Genomic DNA, 20,668 nt, shown 5'->3' with positions numbered 1-20,668 from the left:
CTTGTAAATATATAAAATCTAGGTATTTAAAATTTCTCCTCTTGGCATTGACAGTCTGGTGGCAAGGAGATGGCAGGAGTCTGTTTTTAAGCAAGAGTCTCTGAGCATAGGCATATTCAGTGTTTAAAGGAGGCTTCCTCCACATTTCACTAGGAATGATGTATGTATCAAAAGCTGCAATTTGTGTATTGTGGTCTGAGTTTGACTCATGGATGTGCAACCCATGTTTAAGAGAGAGACAATGTTGCCCTGGTTCTCTGGCCAGAGCCTTGAGGCTCTGTAGAAATGCCACAGTGCTTGGTGAGTCCTTTCTTCCTTCCTTCATTCCTTCCTTTCTTCCTTCCTTCCTTCCTTCCTCCTTCCCTGCCTCTCCCCATCCCTCCCTCCTTTTCTTCCTCCATCCCTCTCTCTCTCCCTTCCTTCCTTTTTTCTTCCTTCCTTATTTGCAGGTATGCACGACTGGGAGAGAAGAGGAGTATATGTTTATTAGAATGTTATCATCTGCTGTGCTGTTTCTGACTTTCTCAGTCATTAAAAAGTGAAAGCAGCATCTTTAGCCTTTCTAGACCTCTTCTTCACTATCTTTACAATTTGGAAGACCTTCACAGGAGTGACGTAGAAGACCAAAAGCTATTATTTGTTTGTAAAGCAGTATATCGTGGTAGTCAAGAGACTAGTCTTGGGGTCTGGAGAAGCTGGGTTCAAATGCACACACCATACTTTCTAGGAGTCTGACATTGGGCAGACTGAATAGTCTCTTCAAGGCTCAGTCCCCCACCTACCAAACCAGATTAATAATTTCTACTTCAAAGAGTGGTTGATATTATTAAATGACTTTGTATATGCAACATGAATGGTATATAGATCGTGCTCAATAGATGATGAGGATGCTGTTTATCATTTCATTTAATAGAACATGTTGGGCGATGTCATGAAAATTTATGCAACTACCTACTCTGTCCACCCACTCTAAACCACTTATGACCAACTGGGTGTAACACAGCTGACCAGGGAGAGGGTTGAAGGCGGTGTCTACACATCAGTGCAGACTGATTGCTAAGCTCAAACTGGTGCCCACAGTTACTATCACTCTAACATCCTGATCTCAGCCGCGAACAGGCCACATCTACACTTTCAACCTGTAGTTGTTTTAAAATGAAGAGCAGCAAAAGCAACATTTAGAATCATCATGACATGTTATAGAGAAGCCCTTAGAGATGATTAGTCCAACTTGCTCATTTTTCAAACCTGTGATGTCTAATATGGTAGCCACTAGCCACATGTGGCTACTGAGCACTTGGGATGTGGCTAATTTGAATTAAAATATGCTGTAAGTGTAAAATATACATCATATTTTGAAGACTTAGTACAAAAGTAAACGTAAAATATTGCCTGAATAATTTTGTATTGGTGACATGTTGAAATTACTATATTTTCGACATATTAAATAAGATTAAAATTAATTTGCCTTGTTAAAACTTTATTTTTAATGTGGGGCTACTAGAAAATTTAAAATTACATATGAGTTCCCATTTGTGGCTCACAGTATGTTCTTACTGGGCAGCACTGTTTCAAACAAATCAAATTAGGCATAGAGATGTGAGGTGACCTGCCTGAGATAGCCCAGCTTTCCTCGGCAGAACGCAGATGTGATTCCAGATCGCCCAGCTTACAGGGATTTCTCTCTAAACCTGCAACCTCCTTTCACTAAGGATTTTTTTTTAGACTGTAGAATTGGGTCCCTGATTGTGTCTGGGTCCCTGAAAACTGAAGTATCTTCGGAAAACACTGCCAGCATCTCCTATGTGACTGGCTGTGCTTTTTTGTTGTTGTCGTTACTGCACTGCCTGGGAGACTGTGCTGCTGTTATCCATTTCTTGCTTCGGTTACAGAAATTGGTATTGTATCTAAAACAATTGCTGTTATTAACAGGTTAAGCTGCTGGGATGTTAAAATAAAGGCTGCCCAGCTTTAGTGCATTTTGTTGTAATCATCTCCCAGATGCCTTGTCGGAAATCAATTCAAGTTCAAAACTGGCTGGAATTGGGAGGTCAAGGCTTTGGCAGACTAAATATTTTATCTTCTGCTCATGTCTGGAGCTTTTAAAGATGTGGACTGGGGGCTCTTTTCTCATACCCCATCTGGACAAAGATGATTGGCTTTGCCATTTTGCCCAGGTTAGGACAAGGTTAAAATCAATTATAATCAATTATTAAGAGTCTTCTGTGGCCACATGGCTTAAAAGGGGATTTTAAAAGTTTCTCAGTTCTGAAACATGCATATCTTAGTTGCTGCTGGAGATGTTGTTATTCTAGAATGCCAAATTTACATGTTATCAGCATCAGGAGTAAATACGCAGAATTTCTACTTTCTAGTTCCTTGATACTTATGTCTCAGGACAATGAGAAAAAGCTAAAAAGGCTGAGATAATCATCTTTCCTGCACCAAGTTGAAAAAGCTTTTTACCTTTTTATATGTGTTAGACAACTAGAGCTACTTATAATTTGGTCACATTGTCAAATTATTTCCCAGGAATTTATTGAGAGGCTTTGTGCAGTTGTTATGTGATCGTTTGCAGTGTAAATGCACATGTAAGTGCTTAATCTAAGGTGCTTCGGAAGAATCACAGATTTCTAATTCCACAGTAATTTCAAGACAAGCTAGATCCAGCCCTTAATTTTACGAAAAGGAAAGTGAGGCTCAGAGAATTTAAATGACTTCCCCCAATTCGTACAGCTACCCAAAGGGGGAATCACATCTCCTAGTTCATAAATGCATGTGTGGCCCCTAAACATCCAAGTGAATCTTTCCTTTTTACAGAGTACTTTCATACGATAATAATTTTCTTCATGATGATTTGAGAAGAAAACTTATTGGTACAAAATGAATATCATTCTAAACCTTGGACCAAGATATGAACTCAATAAACATAATATGATTTTAAAGTGTTCTTAAAAGGTCACTTAGCTTTCTCCTTCATCTCATTTTCCATGAATGGAAAGCCCTTGTACTTTCAGGTTTTGTCTAGACCCAGTAGCTTAGGGTTCAAAATGCTACCAGAAAAATATTCCATTTTATTCAGAATCTATTTAGAAGAAGATCTCTAGAAAATATACTAGCATTTCTATGAAGACACATCCAATACCAGCTATTAAATGGAGAGCATGGACTAGGGTGAACTGGTCCAGGGCGAGCCCATCATGAGCGAACGCTACCAGATATTGTCATAGTAAGCTCCTTATCCTTGCAATATACTTTAAAAAAGAAGAAAAAAATTCAATATTCCTAATTTGAGAAAAGGAAACCCTTGGGATTGGGGGGTAGGGCATACCTTTGAATTTTAATATTTGCTTGTCATTCCATGAGCAAAATGAAGACCCTATAGTTATAGTTACTGCCACCAAGCTCACGTTGGCAGTAGAACAAAGGTATGATATATGTAAAGCTTTTAAAAAATTAAAATTGTAGGGCCACAGGCATAATAATTGTGTAGAAATCAATGAAACACAATGTAGTAATGGTAAGATCACAGTGCAGCACAGACAGACCTGGTTTTGTGCCTAGTTCCACCATTACTAGCTTTTTGGCCATGGACGTGTTACTGACCCTCTTTAACTTCAGATTTTCATATGGAAAATGGGAGTACTAATTATGCTAACCTCAGGGAGTTGTTTGAAGATTAAATGAGGAAATGTCTGTAAAGCATGTATCACAAAGCTTGGTGTAGAGCAAGCTCCAATAAATTTTAACTATAATAATGAAAACAAATAATAATTATTATCAGCAGCAAGAGCAGCAGCCACAGTGATAATATGTATATATCCTATTTCTAACATTGTATTATTTTCTTTTGGATCTATATGTACACATATGGGAGAGAATTGCTGCAATGTCTGTTAGGATCAAAAGTTCTGGACGAATTTTTCACCGTGGTTTATTTCACAGGAATGTAATTCATGTGGTTGAACTCTTCAAACCTTTCTCTCTGTTGAAAGACCACATTGTTCGTTTGGATCATTTGGTTTGATTCTAAGAACAGTTTTTTCCCTGTATGTGCAGGGACAACATGATTCTGATATTCCAAGGGCTAATTAATTGGTAGAACTTCTTACTCTTTCTCTTTGCATTCAATCTAAGTTTGTAGGGCATTGTCTTAGATAAGCTTTTAAAACCTTTGAAACCCAGTGGGGAGCATAATGCAGTGGGTACGGAACATATAAGGGTTGTGGAGTAAGACAGACTGCCACTGATTCGCTGCATCTTAGGCAAGTCAGTTCACTTACCTTAGCCTCTGATTTCTTATATATAAAATGGAGAGAATACTTTCTAATATCCTTCTGAGTGTTAAAATTAATATAATGCAATAGACCTCTTAGCACAATGCCTGATGCATGGTAAATGATTCTTGGGTGGCAACTACGATTTTTATTTTGCGTATTCATACAACTCATAAACTATGATACTTGTTTCAGGACAGTGAATAAACGTTTAAGTTATATCCACTTATAGAATCAGTCCACAAATATTGATTGATTGATAACTTATATGTGCCAGAAACTGTGCTAGACTTGCAGGGGGAGATGGTGAGCAAGAGACACAGCTTTAAAGAATGAAGAGGGGGGCGTTGGGGGTGCTGAGGGAGAACAAGTGATTTCAGTAAATTACATTATAGTTTCACTGCCCATTGATTCTCACTGGGCTTGATAGCTGATTTGGCTTGTCTCGCTGTAGCTATCAGCTCAGAGGAGCGAGCTTTGGAATCTGTGGATTCCACGTACACGTGCTTTGCTTTGAAGTTGTGCAGGCCTTTGCCCTGTGTTTACATAGCTCCTCCATCCAGACATCTCAAGCACTTAAAACGCTCAGAAACCTAGTGTGTAACTTCCTAGTTGAGAAGAGAAACTGAAAATGTACTCTACCTGCTAGAGTGTTGACATAGCAACAGATAAAGAAGCTCAAGAAAACTACTCTCCATTTTCTAAGGTACCCTGTGATGTCCTGTCCTTTATTTTCCTTGCCTGGCTATAATTTCTTCTTCACTGGTTTTGCATCTAATAAGATGAACATTGAGCATTTGCAGTACATTTGTCATCTGCTGCCAATTATAAGCTACAGATCACCAGCAGGGCCTGCCGTCTCTGCATTCAGCACCAGCCTTTCCCCATTGTACTTGGATCTGCTGGCTTAGTACCAGGCTTGGATGCATAGGAAGGTGTAATGGAGAATGAATAACCCTGTTTAGTTTTATTGGAGCAGAAAGTATTTTGAAGGAATGAGTAGCACTCAAGGAGACTCCTATTTCCCTTACCTTTGAGAAAAGAGCGCCCTGTGTTTTAAGTAATGTTTCATGTGTTATGCACCATATCCAAAGAGTAAATGCAGAGATGAAAGCTTCAATTTACTCTGTACAGTGAAAATAGAAATCCGGAAACGGCATCTGCTTCTCATTTAAATGTATTTTTTCTAATTATTTAGATGTAGAGAGGCATCAAGCCAGGTTTCAATCAACAACAAAGGTCTTGTGTTATCTAAACAAAACCTCATTCCTGAAGCCACTGGTCATAACACTCAAAATGGCTTAAAGACCTCAACATGGCTTTTAATGCAAAGTAGTTGTATAGCCTGGGTCATGAGCAATATTGTTTTTGTTTTTGTTTTTTAAATCAAGTTTGAAAATGTGGTGAAATATTAGTAAAACTATATTTCCTGATATCTAAAAACACTAGATAATTTAACTTTGGTTCTGAGTCACCCACCTTTTGAAGAATAAACCTTGGAATCCTGACTTCTATCTCTTGTTTTTAATGGAGAAGAATAAAAACCCTTTGGTGTCTTTGGATGCTTTGATTGTATGGATTAGTTATTAGAAGCACATGCAAGAATGCATTGCCTCAAATATTAGCTGATATAATTATGATTCCCTCAATTCCATGACTCACAAAATAGAAGGGTCTACAATAAAGAAATGTTTTTTCAGAAGCTCTGCCACTATTCACAGGTGAATAGATACAGTGGAACTTAGGAGAGAAAGGAATTAGAAATTTTGAGGAAAAGGGCAACCAACAAGTTCTCTCAACAGCGGATGTGGCTGTAGGAGCCCAGCCAGTGTGGTAGATCTGTAGCTTCTGGACATGGATCTGCACAGCCTAGATGATTCCACAGCCAAGATGAAGACAGAAGCAAAGCAAGGCCTAAATGAAGACAGAGAGGGCTGGCTTTGGTTACTTTATAAATGGTGTTTGCAAGGCAATGTCAGAAAATGAAGCTCTCTCTAATTCCTTTAACCCCTTCACCTGCTGAGGACAAGGCCTCTAGGTGCTCTTCCCTACAGCTCCGACAGCAGACTGACTTTTAAGAGGAGTTCATCGCTTGTCTGCTAATTACTCTCTGAAGCAAATTCCGGCTGAGTAGGACTAGAGGCTGAAAAGATGTTGCTTTGGGGAAAATTGTATTTTATATTCCTTTTTGGATAATTTTCAGTATGTTCTATAGATGTAAATTGAAAAGTTTTTCAAAAAACTTCTCTCTCTTTCTCTTTGGCTCGCCCACTATTCCTATTTTAGTCTGTTTTACTAGCTCTCCAATCTACTGCACTCATGACCCCCTCTGATATATGATAATTGAATTTAGAGCGAGAGTTTACATTTTTATATTTTTATGTGATTTATAACCTGCCTAATTTCAAAAAGGATTTGAGGTAGCAAGAGTAAATGGCACTGGGAGTTCCACTGATATTTTTCCTCTGTGTTTGGCCCATATTCTTTTAGTCTGCATACATTTCCATAACTTGGAGCAAGGATCATATTTGGATGACCTTTTGTCCAGGGTAGAATTCACAGAATTGCAGGAGGTGGAAAATGAATTCCTCAGTATTTACAAAATCACTGGAGGCACATCTGAATGAATTAAATATTCTGCCCAATCTTGGTAATGATTCTACTAATTGTATTGTTTTGTACTTGAGACAGGTCTCCTGTTTGGGGAATTGGGCAAAGAAGGGGATGAGAAGGTTTAATTGCTTGGATTGCTGTGTGACTTTGGGCAAATCACTGACTACTCTGAGCTCTAGATTCTACATCTGTTAAATGGGGATGATAAACCAACACCATCTTTATTATAGGGTCATTGTGGGGATCAAATGAGGTAATGTACGTGCAGGAGCTTAGGAAACAGTAAGTCACTATGTATTATGCAGTCAGTGTGGGTGAATGCTTTATTTACTTCAATCTCAGCTTCACACGGTGAGAGAGACCAGGCCCTAGCTCTCCGCGATGCTCTATGAAAAGTGCCTCATTGTGTTTGGGCTTTATTTATTGAATGCATTTGAATGAGCGATCATTCTAAGAGCAGAGAGTCATTCAATTTGATTTCACAATGGGGTGATGGGTGAGACTGGAAACTACATTCTCAAATGCATTATCCAGAACACAGGAAACAAAACCACTTTTTAAAAGTGAGTCATCTTTAATATCTCATACCAGTTTTGAAATACTTCATTCATTCTTTTTTATAGGAAACTCTTAATTGAGAATGTTATAAACCGGTTTGCAGAGAGAGGCAATCACAACTTGGAAATTAAGTGGAGTAATTTACAAATAGGTTTTTGTCTGACTGGAGGTTTTAGCTTATTCACGATTTGCTTTTAGTTTATCTTAGCAACACATGCTCCCTTTTCCCTACCCTGTTGGCAGTATGTATTTTGGGTGCCCAATATATGCTGAACATGAAAAAACAGTTTTCCACGTGTTGCTTTCTCCTGGTCTCCATTACAGAGTCTTTCTGACTCTTTTGTTCTCAAAAACAAATACTAATCACTTTCATCATTCTTCAAGACCCTCTATCTTCTCACCTCACCTGTCTACTGTCTATCCAACTTTCTTTCTATGTGGGCCGTTCAAATATGTCGTGAATGAACGATCTTGGGCCCCCTTCCAGCCCTTCTCCATGAAAACAGCCTTGACCCGAGTCCAGAGTGAGTTCTCTCTTCTCTTGATTTCTTAACAACTTACAGTCTCCATAATTTAGCACTTTAGAAAATATAGTCTTTTCCCCTTGCTTTGAAAAAATATCTTGTTCCTCCTCCCCACCCCAACTATATTACAAGTTATGTGAAGAGTGCGGACTTCTAAGTCAGATGAACTTGGGTGAAACCCTAGTTTTGCCATTTTCTAGTTGTGGCACCTGAGATGATAATAATAATAACTTCATAGTGTCGTTGAAAGAGGTAAAAGAGACAGCTTATAAGAAGCATAAAGCACATAATATGAGCTCATTAAATTCTTGTTCACAGATTAATTCATTGAGTCTTCTCTAGCCAAAGCTTTCTCTTTAAGGAGAAGAGGAAAAGAAAGAATTCTCTTTATTATAACCAAAGATGCATTTTCCCCTAAACTATGACCCCTTCAACTATTGAAGATCCTGTGAACTTTCACTTAATTTCAGTCTTGCAGCTTTGTCAAGTGTTCATTGCTTTCAATTCATTCTTTTTGACAAACATTAATTGAGATTCTATTATGTGGCAGGTATTGTGCTTGACACAATCAAGAAAATGTCTATTAAATACAAAATCCCTGTCTACAGACTTGTGAAATACTTTTTTAAGCCATGGATTCATACAGTATTCCTCTCTCCCGCCCCCATGTAGATTTGCCGTCTTAAAAATTAAGCCTGGGTGGGGGAAAAGAAAGTATCTATGGAAAGAACCCAGTGGATTATAGCTTTGTAGGTTGCTTTTAACAGGCTAAGCACCTAAGATACTCTTTGTGCAAGGAATAAGCCACATCCCACATTTCATCCCACAGCTACTGTGATTACATTAACGTATTTTTTACAGTCACTATGCCTCATTTTACATCATTTGATCCCCTTTGTTTTTATTTTATTAGGTGTGGATCCACCATTTCAACTCATAATTTCCAGTTTCCCTCATTTTATTTTTCCACATGCAATCCATTTGGTCATAAAACAATTGATTCAAAAGCAATATTTAGCTAGCCTAACAGTATTAATAGTCCACTGCCAAAGATTCCTGACTAATTTATCTTTTTAAAGGACACAGTATTCATGTAGTTTTCTAACTAGAATAGAGCAGCTTAAGAAAAAACAGACAAAACAACTTTGCATTGATGATACCCAAAGCTCAATAATTGTCTATCTGTGCCCACTTGGAGTAACAAATAGCCCACGGATTATTATTGACTTTGGTAGTTTCATAGAACTTTCAAGTTGAGAAATACTGTGTAGTCAGTTGTTCCTCAGATTGTGGTCCATAGGCCAGCAGCATCGACATAAGATGGGAGCTTGTTAGGAATGCAAAACCTCAGACCCTTTCCAGACCAACCATGGCAGAATCTGTATTTTAACAGAATCCTCAGGTGATTTGTAAGTTCCTTAAAGTTTTGAAGTGCCACTCTATTTCACCTTCACCTCTGCCCTCCTTTCAAGAGATGAGGAATTTCAAACTCGGAGTTAGTGCAGAGCTAAGACTAGAATCTCAGCCCCCTGACTCCAAGTTCAACACTGTCTTCTATATCCAGGGCTGCCTCAGTAACTCCCTAACTCTCAGGGTGGAAGTAAGTGGTTCTTGCCCAATTTCTGCCTACAGATCTGGCCTTGTCTTGCCTTACTTTGCTGGTTGACATTTGGTGGTCTAGAAAAGTAGACTTCAAGATTAGAGAATGCCTTTCTCTTTCACCCCCAGTCCTCTTGTATGGGAAGCTGTTTGGCTTATCATTCTATATCGTATAACACCTCCCAAATAAGAATGAACGCTTAATGAGGCCAGAACCCTTTGTATTGTCATTAATATTTGTCAGCATCTATGATAGGAATTTTACCATCTGACATTCTTTCCCCAACTCACAGCTCACAATTGTATAGTACGTCTCCACTCATACAAGGAGGATTGAAAAGGCTGCGCCAAACCCTTTTAACACAACAGTCCCCTGAAGGGCTGTAATATTGTTCAGTGGTAATATCATCCCTATGCATTTTATCTTGTACATGAAATCTAGGCTAATTATCATTTTCTCCTACAGTACATTTTAGACCATTGTGTTTTTGTGTCCCTGCCTAGTTCATTAAGCAGGGTTTTACAGCTCCTCCAGTAACAGGATTGCTATTGACACTTTCATTAGACCCATAATTCAAATGCTTGTCTGCCTTCCAAATGGAAGCCTCTCAGTCCAGAACCACAATCTGGCCACCGACCGTATGTTGGCTTTTAGAACTGTCATAAACTCATCATCACATTCAAGTTCTTGAAGGGTCAAAATCTGCTTTCTTGATGAACTGTCTCCATCCAACAAACAGTCAACGTGTTCTCCAAGAATAGTCAGCCAAGCTTTCTCTGTCGCTCTCCGAAAACTCTTCCAGACAGTTCTCAGTATAATAGTGTGACTGTAACGCAAATAATCATTTGTCTGTATTTAAATATTAATTCCCTGCCCCATTCATTCATTCATTCATTCATTCTGTTATTTCATCATTTAAGATCAATATACCCAATATCATGGCAGATGCTGTAATGATTTCAAGATGAATAAGCTGGTCTCTGCCTTGGAGTATCTTATAGTCTAATAGATGTGTATATAAATCATTATACAATTAAGTGGAATGTGAAAAATTTCACCACTAGGTTGCCAGCAAATGGAATGGCTATAATTACAGATAGCTGTGCTCAAACTAATGGCCGTTATCAACACTGTTTTCTCACCAATGGTGCAAATGGAAATAGCCTCAACCGGCCTAAGTAAAACTGCATATAGGTATGAAATATATCACAGAATGTAACTTAGGAAGAGATGAAGTGGAGTGCCCAGAAATGATTCCAATGGGCATTAGAGAGATGATGAGGCTTCTCTAGAGACGGTCATTGTTCTGGTGATCATGAAAAATAGTCTTTGCTTTTTCAGTAGTGTTTTGTTTTTCTCTCTGACAAGGTTCAAGAAAAGGTTGAAAGCAAGTATCTGATTTAATTTACAATAAAGCTTTTTAAGGGTGCCTAATAGACAACAAAAATTTCTGCTTTTAATTTTTGAGGAAGTAAATCTTAGGCCTTTGTGAAGGAGCAGGAAATCTGAGTAGACCTATGTAGCTTCAGTGTGCAATTGAGGTTTTCAACCTTTACAAATTGCTTTGAGCTATTTAATTGAACATACAATTGTAGACCATATATTTCAATGTGGTTAATTGTGTTTGATTTAAAAGGCTGCCAATTGAGTGTTTTGCATTTACTTTCTGGCCAATCAAATCAAAGAGAAAAAAATTTCTTTTGGGATAGTTTTTACCTTCCAGATAGCTTTGCCTTTAAGAAGAAAACAAAGAGAGGAAGAAATGGAAAAGACAAAAGCATAGTCCTGTACCATTTCTTCAAGTCCTTTCTTGGTTCTTAGCCTTGCCTGAGCACACACATTGGATTATCTATCTCATTTGGTTTCCTCCAACTAGTCTCATAGAAGGAGTCCTGAAACAGAAAGGTCCTTTGCTGGAATGGACTCAGACCATTAAGCAGAAGAAGGGTATGAAGGAGGACTCTATTGCTGATTGGGATAATCTGGCTTCATTTTGCAGTAATACTGCTGTGGTGTTGGAAAATGACTTCAGCATTTTTCCCAGCACATTTCATTCTACTGCATGTGCCTTCGTAAACATGTCCAATCTCATGATGGAGGTCAACAACAATGTAGGGTTTAGAAATCGTTGCTTGGAAATCACACTCACTTAAACACCTGAATCTGTCTATCAGCCGTGCCGTAGCTTATTCCAAGCCTATGCAGAAGAGTGATTTGCACTCTCCCTGCTTTTCATTTCAAGTAGCATCACTCACTTTAAGCCAGATATTCAGGCCTCTTCAGAAGCCTCCAGGGTGAAGGACAAGTAAGAAGAAGCTTATCGAATCTTTCACAACTGTGGCTGGCTACATCTACTGCATCAGACTCATTATCTCTGTCTCTGCTATTTTATTTTAAAATCACACATTCTTCCTTTTATGTGACAAATAATGGGGATTTTGCTGCAAAATTTCATGATCCCAATGGCTCTTTTGTGGTTCTATACATTTAACTGATCACACTCTGGGTTGAATGCTGGACCAGAATGACTGGGGTTGGAGAAGAGCACATAATGTTTATTTTTGCAGTTCCCTCCACTTTGAATGATCTTCTCTCGTCTTTTATAAGCTCAGGTTGCATAACTAAATTCTGGTTTTTTCTTTTTCACTCACAGGGACTTACCAGTTGGGCTTCTTCCAGAGCTGAAAACCGATTACAAATAGGAAACAGATTTCACTACTGGACTTGAACTCCACATAAAAAACAACAAGATCCTCAAAATAATTGAAAAAGATCCTCACCAAAGCGTAGATGCAATGAATGGCAGGATCTCAAGAGGTAAGAAGTAAATTTCTAATGAAAACATGTTTGCTGTGTGGTGAGGTATACAGAAAATGTACTTCCAGGCTAAAAGTAGTATTCTTTCTCAGGAAAGGGTCAGGGCAGGGAGGATCATTTCTAATTAGAAAAACATCCTGGATGATCCAGTCTCTTTTTTCTCTGGGCCTGTTCATTTCATCTAGCCATTAATTATAGAAATATTGCAGAATGCTAGATTCTTTCTAAAGACATCATTTTGGGGGAAGGGTATCCTTAGTAAAGGAAACATCCTCCACAGAAAACACTCGGGAGGACTTTTGCCAATTTCTTGTGCTTCACAGGTTGTGGAGCCCCATCTTGAAAACCTATTTCCAGGATGACAAGGGATCAAATAAGGGGCAAAGGGCAATAAAGTTCTCAAACCCTGTTTGTCTTGATATTGGGTAAAAACATAAAAAGCATGTGGAATGGGCTCCCCAGAATATACAAAGATCACCTTGGGTAGGCATCTGGCGTTTTAACCTTTCCCAGTGTGAAAAAATAGGGGAGGAATATACACAAATAAATGAAGTGGTCTCAGTCTTTTCTCTTTTCTGGCGTATTAAACAGTTTAGTGGCTTCATCTATTCTATCCTGCCAGGAAGCATCTATGAGTTGCCAGATTCCTTTCTTGGGGTTTTTTGGAAGCAGAATCTGAAAAACAGGGAAAGGATAGGAGGAAAAATGTTATGGTGACTTATTCTCATGAGGAAAGCGGTGAGTTTGGAACATAGATAGGAAAAGCATTCAGTCCACCAGAGGAAAAGGGCAGAAGTGGGTGGGCTTGGTACCTGAAATGTGGATGTGAGAGATTGTACTGAGCAAGGATGTAAGATGAGGATTTGAGGAGGTGATGGGAGCAATTATGAGAAGGATGGTGGCGACTGAACTCTCAGAGTGAGCTATTCAAGGGGAGCAGAGTCTTAGGAAATGAGAGAAGCTGGGAGGTGTTAATAGTAATTGCCATGGACTATATCCTTGGATCTCCATTCCTTCAGTGAGTGAGTAAAGGGTGGAATCCCCTAATTTTAAATGCAATGCCACTTTGGGTCTGAACACATGAGTACAGCCTTTGATAAGGTTTCACCCATGAAGCAAATATTCCACTGGGCACCTTGGCAATGGGATTCCTTTTAAAATGTCATAGCGTCTTCTCAATGCCTAAGCCTTAGCTCAACCACTGGATTTCCAGCTTTCTTCATATGGCCTAGTTTGTAAAGAGCAGATTTGAGAAGCAGGTGTCCTAAGCTTTAGCCCTGGAGGAACCACTAATTTGCATGACCCCAAGTCATTCACCTAAGGTAATGATGCGCACTAGTTGTGAACACAGGACTGTAGAGTCATATAGTTTTTGCACAAGCTACTTAATCTTCATTATGCATTACTAGTTCTCATAACTATAACACTGGGGCATTAGAAGAATCTCCCTCATGGAGCTTTTTAATGAGATAATATATGTGAAGCTTCACAGTAATGATTTCAATAAATGTTAGCCACTGTTGTTATAGTTTCTATTATTATTATTGGTAGTGGTGGCATTATTAACCCCTGGCCTTCAATTTCTTCATCTTTAACATGAGAGAACAAGACAAAATTTTCACTATGCTCCCTTCAAGTTCCTAAAATGGTTTCTAAAATTCCTGAATTTAGGCACACCAACCACAAGAAACAGGCAATGGTCAATGAGACAACACTTTTCATGGTAAATCTCTTAGAAATATTTGGATTCTTTTAAAATGCCACCCTCTAGAGAGGGCCCAAGATTTTATTTAGCATGTGCTTTACTAACTTCAATATCTTTTTTTACAAGCATACTACTTGTACACTTATTGAGTAAGAAGAAAAGAGTTGGCATTCTTCTCTTTTCATCTATAACTAAACTCTACTTGAACTATTTATGACTTACCCTATACATATGGAGACACTGTTAGTAGTTCTGCCTTTTCCTAAGAACCTATAGACTTCAAAGACTTTTAAGCTAATTCTTCTTTTTACTTGATTTGCTTGGTAGCATCTTGACCACAGAAATGTAATACCGATAGTTGTTGATTGGTCCCAGAATATATCACTGTCCCTAAATACATGAAATTAATAAAAGAAAAAAAAAGAAATCAACATTGTTCTGAAAGGAAGGTAGTTAAAATTCAGAAAGAGAGATTCTTTAATTAACTTAATAAAATTACTAATGGAAGCATTTTAACTGCTAAATTTAATTTACTTGTCAAGATATCAGGCTACAAAGAGGAGGGAAGAGTAGGAACTCTGCTTTCCATTATGATGTACTCTATTATAGAATAAATTTGCTTAAAATGAAATATATCACCAAAAGCCATCAATGACATCTTAATTTGGAACAGCCAGTTGAAAAGTAATTAGACTATGAAGCAATCAGTTCTAGTAAATCAGTGTTTCTCTTTACATAAACGTACTTTTTTTTTTTTTTTTTGCTATTTATTTACAGGGAAGACTTTCAGGTAGCAGGCAGGCAAAGATGCTGATTCTTTTGGCTGTCGGTGTTTTTACTTTACATTACCAAGCTGTCAAAACAAAATGTTTTATGATGGGATTAAAAAATGTATAAGCATCTGATTTGATTTAGTGTTTATATTTATATGTTGAACTTAGGAGAGTTTGCTTATCATAGGGGTTTAAAAGATTTACATTTGTCTGCTTCTTACTTCCAAAATGCTTTCCAGATCCACAGGCAACCCTGACACCTTACTTCAAGGAATGAGGCTCAGTCAAAAATCAAGCAAGCGCTTTCCTTCTCCCTGCAGGGTCCCTCCTACATTATATAAATAAAGGAGGAGAATGTGTTGCTAATGAGACATAGATAGGGATGGAGGTGGGAGTGGATAAAATTAGCCTTTTGTTCAGTGTCTGACAATTCACTGGTAGGAACTTCTCAAAATGTAGCTGACCTTCCTAGAAGTGTGTTTGTTTAGTATTATGAGAAGCTAATAAGGGGGATGGGTGAAACAGAAAATAATTTATATTTCATCTGATTTTGAAAAGTTAACATGATTTAGCTAAGAGGTATCAAACATTTAAGTATCAAACTGTATTAAGAAGCACTTTTGGATAAATGTCTTTTCTGATCACCTCAGTACGCCTCTGAAGAAGACACTGTCATAGATATCACCTTACCCCCGTTAGATTGGCAAAAACATCCAAAACCAAGAACGACAAATGTTGGAGAGGTTGTGGAGAAAGAGGAACCCTCATACACTGTTGGTGGGAATGCAAACTGGTACAGCCACTATGGAAAACAGTATGGAGATTTCTCAAAAAGTTAAAAATAGAAATACCCTATGACCCAGCCATCCCATTACTGGGTATCTATCCTAAGAACCTGATATCAGATATCTCAAGAGTCCGTTGCACCCCTATGTTCATCGCAGCATTATTTACAATAGCCAAGACATGGAACCAGCCTACATGCCCAGAAACTGATGATTGGATAAAGAAGATGTGGTATATATACACAATGGAATACTACTCAGCCATAAAAAAAGACGAAATTGGCCCATTCACAACAATGTGGATGGACCTCAAGGGCATTATGTTAAGCGAAATAAGTCAGTCAGAGAAAGACGAACTCTATATGACTCCACTCATAGGTGGAAATTAGTATATTGAGAAGGAGATCTGATCGGTGGTTACCAGGGAAAAGGGGGGGTGGGGGGAGGGTACGGACGGGGAAGTGGTGTACCCACAACATGACTAACAAAAATGTACAACTGAAATCTCACAAGGTTGTAATCTATCATAACATTAATAACAAAAAAAAAAAACTAAAAAAAAAAAAAAAAAAAAAAGAAGACACTGTCATCTTCAGTTTATGGACAAGGAAACGGAGGGCTAGAGTGTTGAAGTGACTCGTGGAGATCACAGAGGTAGTTAATGGCGAGGCTGGGGCTAGAAGGAGAGCTTCTGGGCTCATGCTACTTTCTCTGTAACATCTGCTTCTGATGATGGAATCCCATCTGTTAGAGACGGAAGGGAAGAGGTGTGAGAAAAATAACTAGAGGAGATATCAATCACGCCGCAAAATATTTATAAAGGACTTCATTCAGATATTAGGGGAGTCACCATTGTCACCAGCCCTGAAAAACCAGAGAGGATGATGAATTATGCTAAAGAGCATATTGGCTCAGAAGATAGAGACTACCTCGCAATGCCATGCTTGTGTGAGTGTGCCTTATTCTCTAGTGGGAGAGAATGGTGTGTGAGAAGAAAGTAAAGGACAGTTTTATAGTGAGAAAAATAAGCTACACCTTGTTATGAAGGGAGAAATGTGGGGAAGCCTCTGAAACACAGTTCTAGGATCTGCCAGCATGCAAATCACTTAGCAGCAGGCAAATGACCTCACCCTAATAGAGTAAATCATTTCCATTCTCTCCACTGCCTATTTAGAAATGTGATCATTGATAACAACACTACAAGGTACTATTCCTAGTTGAAAAACACATTGGGAGGAAATCTAATATGTATGATGCAGTGGGAGGAAGTATTAAGATTCATAATTGTAGCTAGGTGTGAGGTGGCCTATGACAATATAATTAAAGCGCAGACGCTTCCCTTGCAGTGTGGCAGTGAGAGAACTGGGCAGAGCATGGGGCTGCAGGGCCCCTCTGCCTCTAGAATTCTAGTAAAATACAGTCTGTCATCCCCAATGGCTGCTCAAGATCCGTGTATAACAGGACAATTGCCCTGGGAGTGGAAAAGGCAGGAACCATATAAAAATAGACAGAACAACTTAAAGTTAGCAAAGAAAAGATAAGGAGCGCCAACGTAGGAAATGAGATATTGCTAGTAAAAGAGGTTAGATGGAGTAAGGAGGTCTTTTATAAATGTATCAAGGAAAAAAAGTGATCTTCAAGAGAAAAAAGACCAGTGAATAAATGAGAAGAGGAGGCGTGAAATTAATGATGGCTGAGATATTGACCTCCTGCTTTAAGTCAGTTTTTAAGAGAAAAATGAGAAGAAAATTTGGACAGCTGGAAGGCAGCAATGACTTTTAAAAATAGGTATTGACAAAGAAGATGAGGGGAAATTTAGAAAAAAATTAAACATTGTGGTATATACCGATTGTATGTTTCAGATAATGTGCTTCCTAGGGAATTAGATTCCCCGCCTACTAAGTAGACACAGACATGGAAGAACAACAATGCAAACTAGAAAGATGTCAGAAATTCCTCAAAACGAATGTTTCATATGACAATAGAATAATGATTGGGCCTGGTTGGGGGAGCAAACACAGGGCAGGCTCTCTTAGTGTTGTGCAAATTCTAGGCATATTTGGTTATGCCTGTGTGGCAATTGCAATTTTTAGAAAATTTGGGAGAACTTTCTTTTTATTCAGTGGGGAAAGAAGTAGACTCAATATCCCGTACAACTAATGTGTATTGTGGATACTTGAAAAGTATAGGAAAGACTGTCATTGTCCCTTGGGAGAAAATTGGAAAAATGATACAGTCCCTCAAAAATTATGAAAGTGTTAAAATAGTGATTAAAATATGTACATAGAATTGGAAAGTTCAGAGTACAATGAAAAAAAATCATCTGAAAGAAAGTTTCAGATCCTACTAAAATTTTTAGGTTAAATCCTCAAAATGCAACTAACTAATGGGAAGCTGCTAGATATGTGGGACTAATTGTTTAGGGAAATTTTTGTTGACATTAGGCAATGTATTTGTGTGGGATAAAGATGCAGCTGAAAGTTTGGAATTTTATGTAAAGAGTGATTTATTGGAGATGAATTCTTAAGGAAAGATAGAGTCTTGGAATAATTGCCCTTGAACGGTTTCCAGGGCACTCCTACCTGATGGGCTGTGTTAATTGAGATTGTAGTCAGTAGCTTCTTAATTTCTCTCATTTTCAATGTCCTCTTTTCTCCTCACATGTTGCCCTTCAGTAACTACAATCTTCAGGGATTTGCGATATACCACACTCCATTGACCCACTGCATCCACACTTGACAGGAACTCTGCAGCGCCTGTCCTCAAGCTGCTTACAATCAGAAGTCAAATGTGCGGTTGGTTGCCATGTCAGTGCCAAAGTGGGGGAAGAGTAGAGGAGTCTGAAGTCATATGGGAAGACCTGTGGCAGATGAAACTTGACCTCCTCCCTGAAGAATACGTGGAATTACAGAGTCTGCAGCAGTTAGACCAAAGGTCTAGAGACAGAGAAATGTGTCTGCATGAGGGGCTGGGCAATAGATCTTTTCTGGTAGGGCAGATTCTTACAAGGCAGCAGGTATGGCTATGATGTGGTAGGGCTGTTTGTGATCTGAAGATCTGGACAGAAATCACAGCTCTAACTTTTGAGAAAGTCATTTCTCTCTCTAATGCTCACAGTCTCTGTTTGTAAAGTGGGGTTCATTACTCTCCCATAAGGCTGCCCTGCGAGGTGCTGGACAGTAGTGGAGTCATGGTTGAAGCAGCTGTGTGATCAGCTGCCTGCTTTTCACCCAACCATCTGCTTTGCTTTCCCTGGAATTCTGCTCCTCAACAGTTACTTTTGTGCCTAGGCGTGTTTGACTTCCTAGCATATTGCAATTAAGCCATTTTCTTTTACTAATTTGTTACTTGCTATTCCTTCCAAGATTTTTAAAGCAGTTTCAATGTTTTGTGCTAACTTTTGATATTTTATAGCAATCATCCTCAAGTAGGGTGGGAGGGAGATAACCTGCTTCCTATTTGGATTGTGACCTTGCTGGTAAGATATGGAATTTATGCTCAGAAAAGGGGAGATTCCATTCCATCTGAGGAAAGATGGAGACTCTATTTCTGATGACTAGGACGGTGGCAGATTGTGAGTGGAGGTGGGTGAACACAGCTGATTCTTTTACATAAATCAGACCTCAAATCCAATCAAGGATGCCAGCCCTCCTCACTGAAAGGTGTTTGTGAGCGCTGTTGAAGAAGGGAAGAAAGAATGGGGAGAGGAAAAGAAAAGAAGATAGGAACTGAAAGAAAAGAGGGAGGAGGGCAGCAAATAACAAAGACGAAAAACATGTAGGAACTCACATATTTTTTAAGAACCCATTTTGAAGTGATGTTGTATCACTTGAGTGTAATTGCCCACAGGGAGAATACACCTGCAATTCACTTTTCCTTCTGCCCTTCTCTACATTCCTCTATTTAAAACATCCTTGCCCTTTCTTTGTTGCAAGAATATGTGTAAATTGTCGGTCCATTTTTTGTTGTTTGTTTTCAATGGGAGTTTTAGTAAAATCATTATACATGGAAAATTCTGTTTGAATTTCTTGGTTTCTTAGTTTCCGTACTCTAGAATTCAGCCCCAAACTCCCAGGAAATCAAAGTAGGATAATGTGTCAATGTGAATATAGACAGAACTGAAAACTACCTGACTAAAAACTGAGATATTAATAAGTAACAGATAATGGTAAAAAATGTCCTCCTCTTAGTTGGAATCAATTTTATTAAGAATAAGTAGTTATTTTCTCTTCTGGAAATTATGCAGTGTTTAAAAAAAGATTACTTTCATATTTTCAGACATTGAACCAAATTTATGGCTCAAAGGACACAAAAAAATTGTGTATGATTCAGTAAACAATAATTGAGAATGCTACATGTCAGAACTTATGAAAGTCAGCCAAAGCTATACTCAGAGGTGAAATAATAGCTTTAAATGTTTAATTTTCTTGGGGAAATAAAGAATAACAAATTAATAAAAACTAAAACTCTGGAAATTAAATTTTAAAACAAATATAAGACAAGACCTTGAGGTACTAATAAAGATAAAAACAACAATAAAAGAATCAGAAACCTAAAAATAGTAAAAGTGACTAATCAATCTCTAGGTATTAGGAAAAACTATTTTATATAATTCATATGATAATATATTTATCATATAAATTATATATATATTACATAATATGATATTTATAACAATAAATCATTTATTAATTTATTTTGTAAATTAATTTACTAATTGATAAACCTTGTCAGGTTTAATAAAGGAGGATCCACAAACAAAATTAGAAATGGGAGCATGAATTTTAGAATAGATTCAGGGACAAAATAAATTACAAGAGAGCTGTGCAAAGTTACATTCTAGTAAGTTTAAAAAACTCAGTGCAATGAAAATATTTTGGAAAAATATAAATTACCAAAATTGCTTAAGAATAATTAGAAAGAAATAATTAAAGTGGCAATCAAAGATGAAACTCAGTAACTAAATGACATTTTAAAAAATGATTCAAATATTAAAAGTATAAGCTCTAAAATAAT

At 38.0% G+C, this 20,668-nt stretch overlaps 1 long non-coding RNA gene across 4 annotated transcripts in view; it reads left to right on the top strand.

Moving 5' to 3' along the window:
* The window catches only part of LOC139075759 (uncharacterized), a 592,181-nt gene that overhangs the window by 379,982 nt on the left and 191,531 nt on the right, over positions 1-20,668 (top strand). For all 4 annotated transcript variants that reach the window (XR_011526528.1, XR_011526527.1, XR_011526526.1 and 1 more), the window contains exon 3: positions 12,226-12,389. This is a non-coding gene — a long non-coding RNA (uncharacterized lncRNA). The remainder of the gene's footprint in view (positions 1-12,225; positions 12,390-20,668) is intronic.

This window comes from Equus przewalskii, chromosome 14 (genome assembly GCF_037783145.1).
Source record: "Equus przewalskii isolate Varuska chromosome 14, EquPr2, whole genome shotgun sequence".
NCBI lineage: Eukaryota > Metazoa > Chordata > Mammalia > Perissodactyla > Equidae > Equus > Equus przewalskii.
The sequence above is the reverse complement of the archived record's forward strand: the minus strand, read 5'-3'. Positions and strand labels throughout refer to the sequence as shown.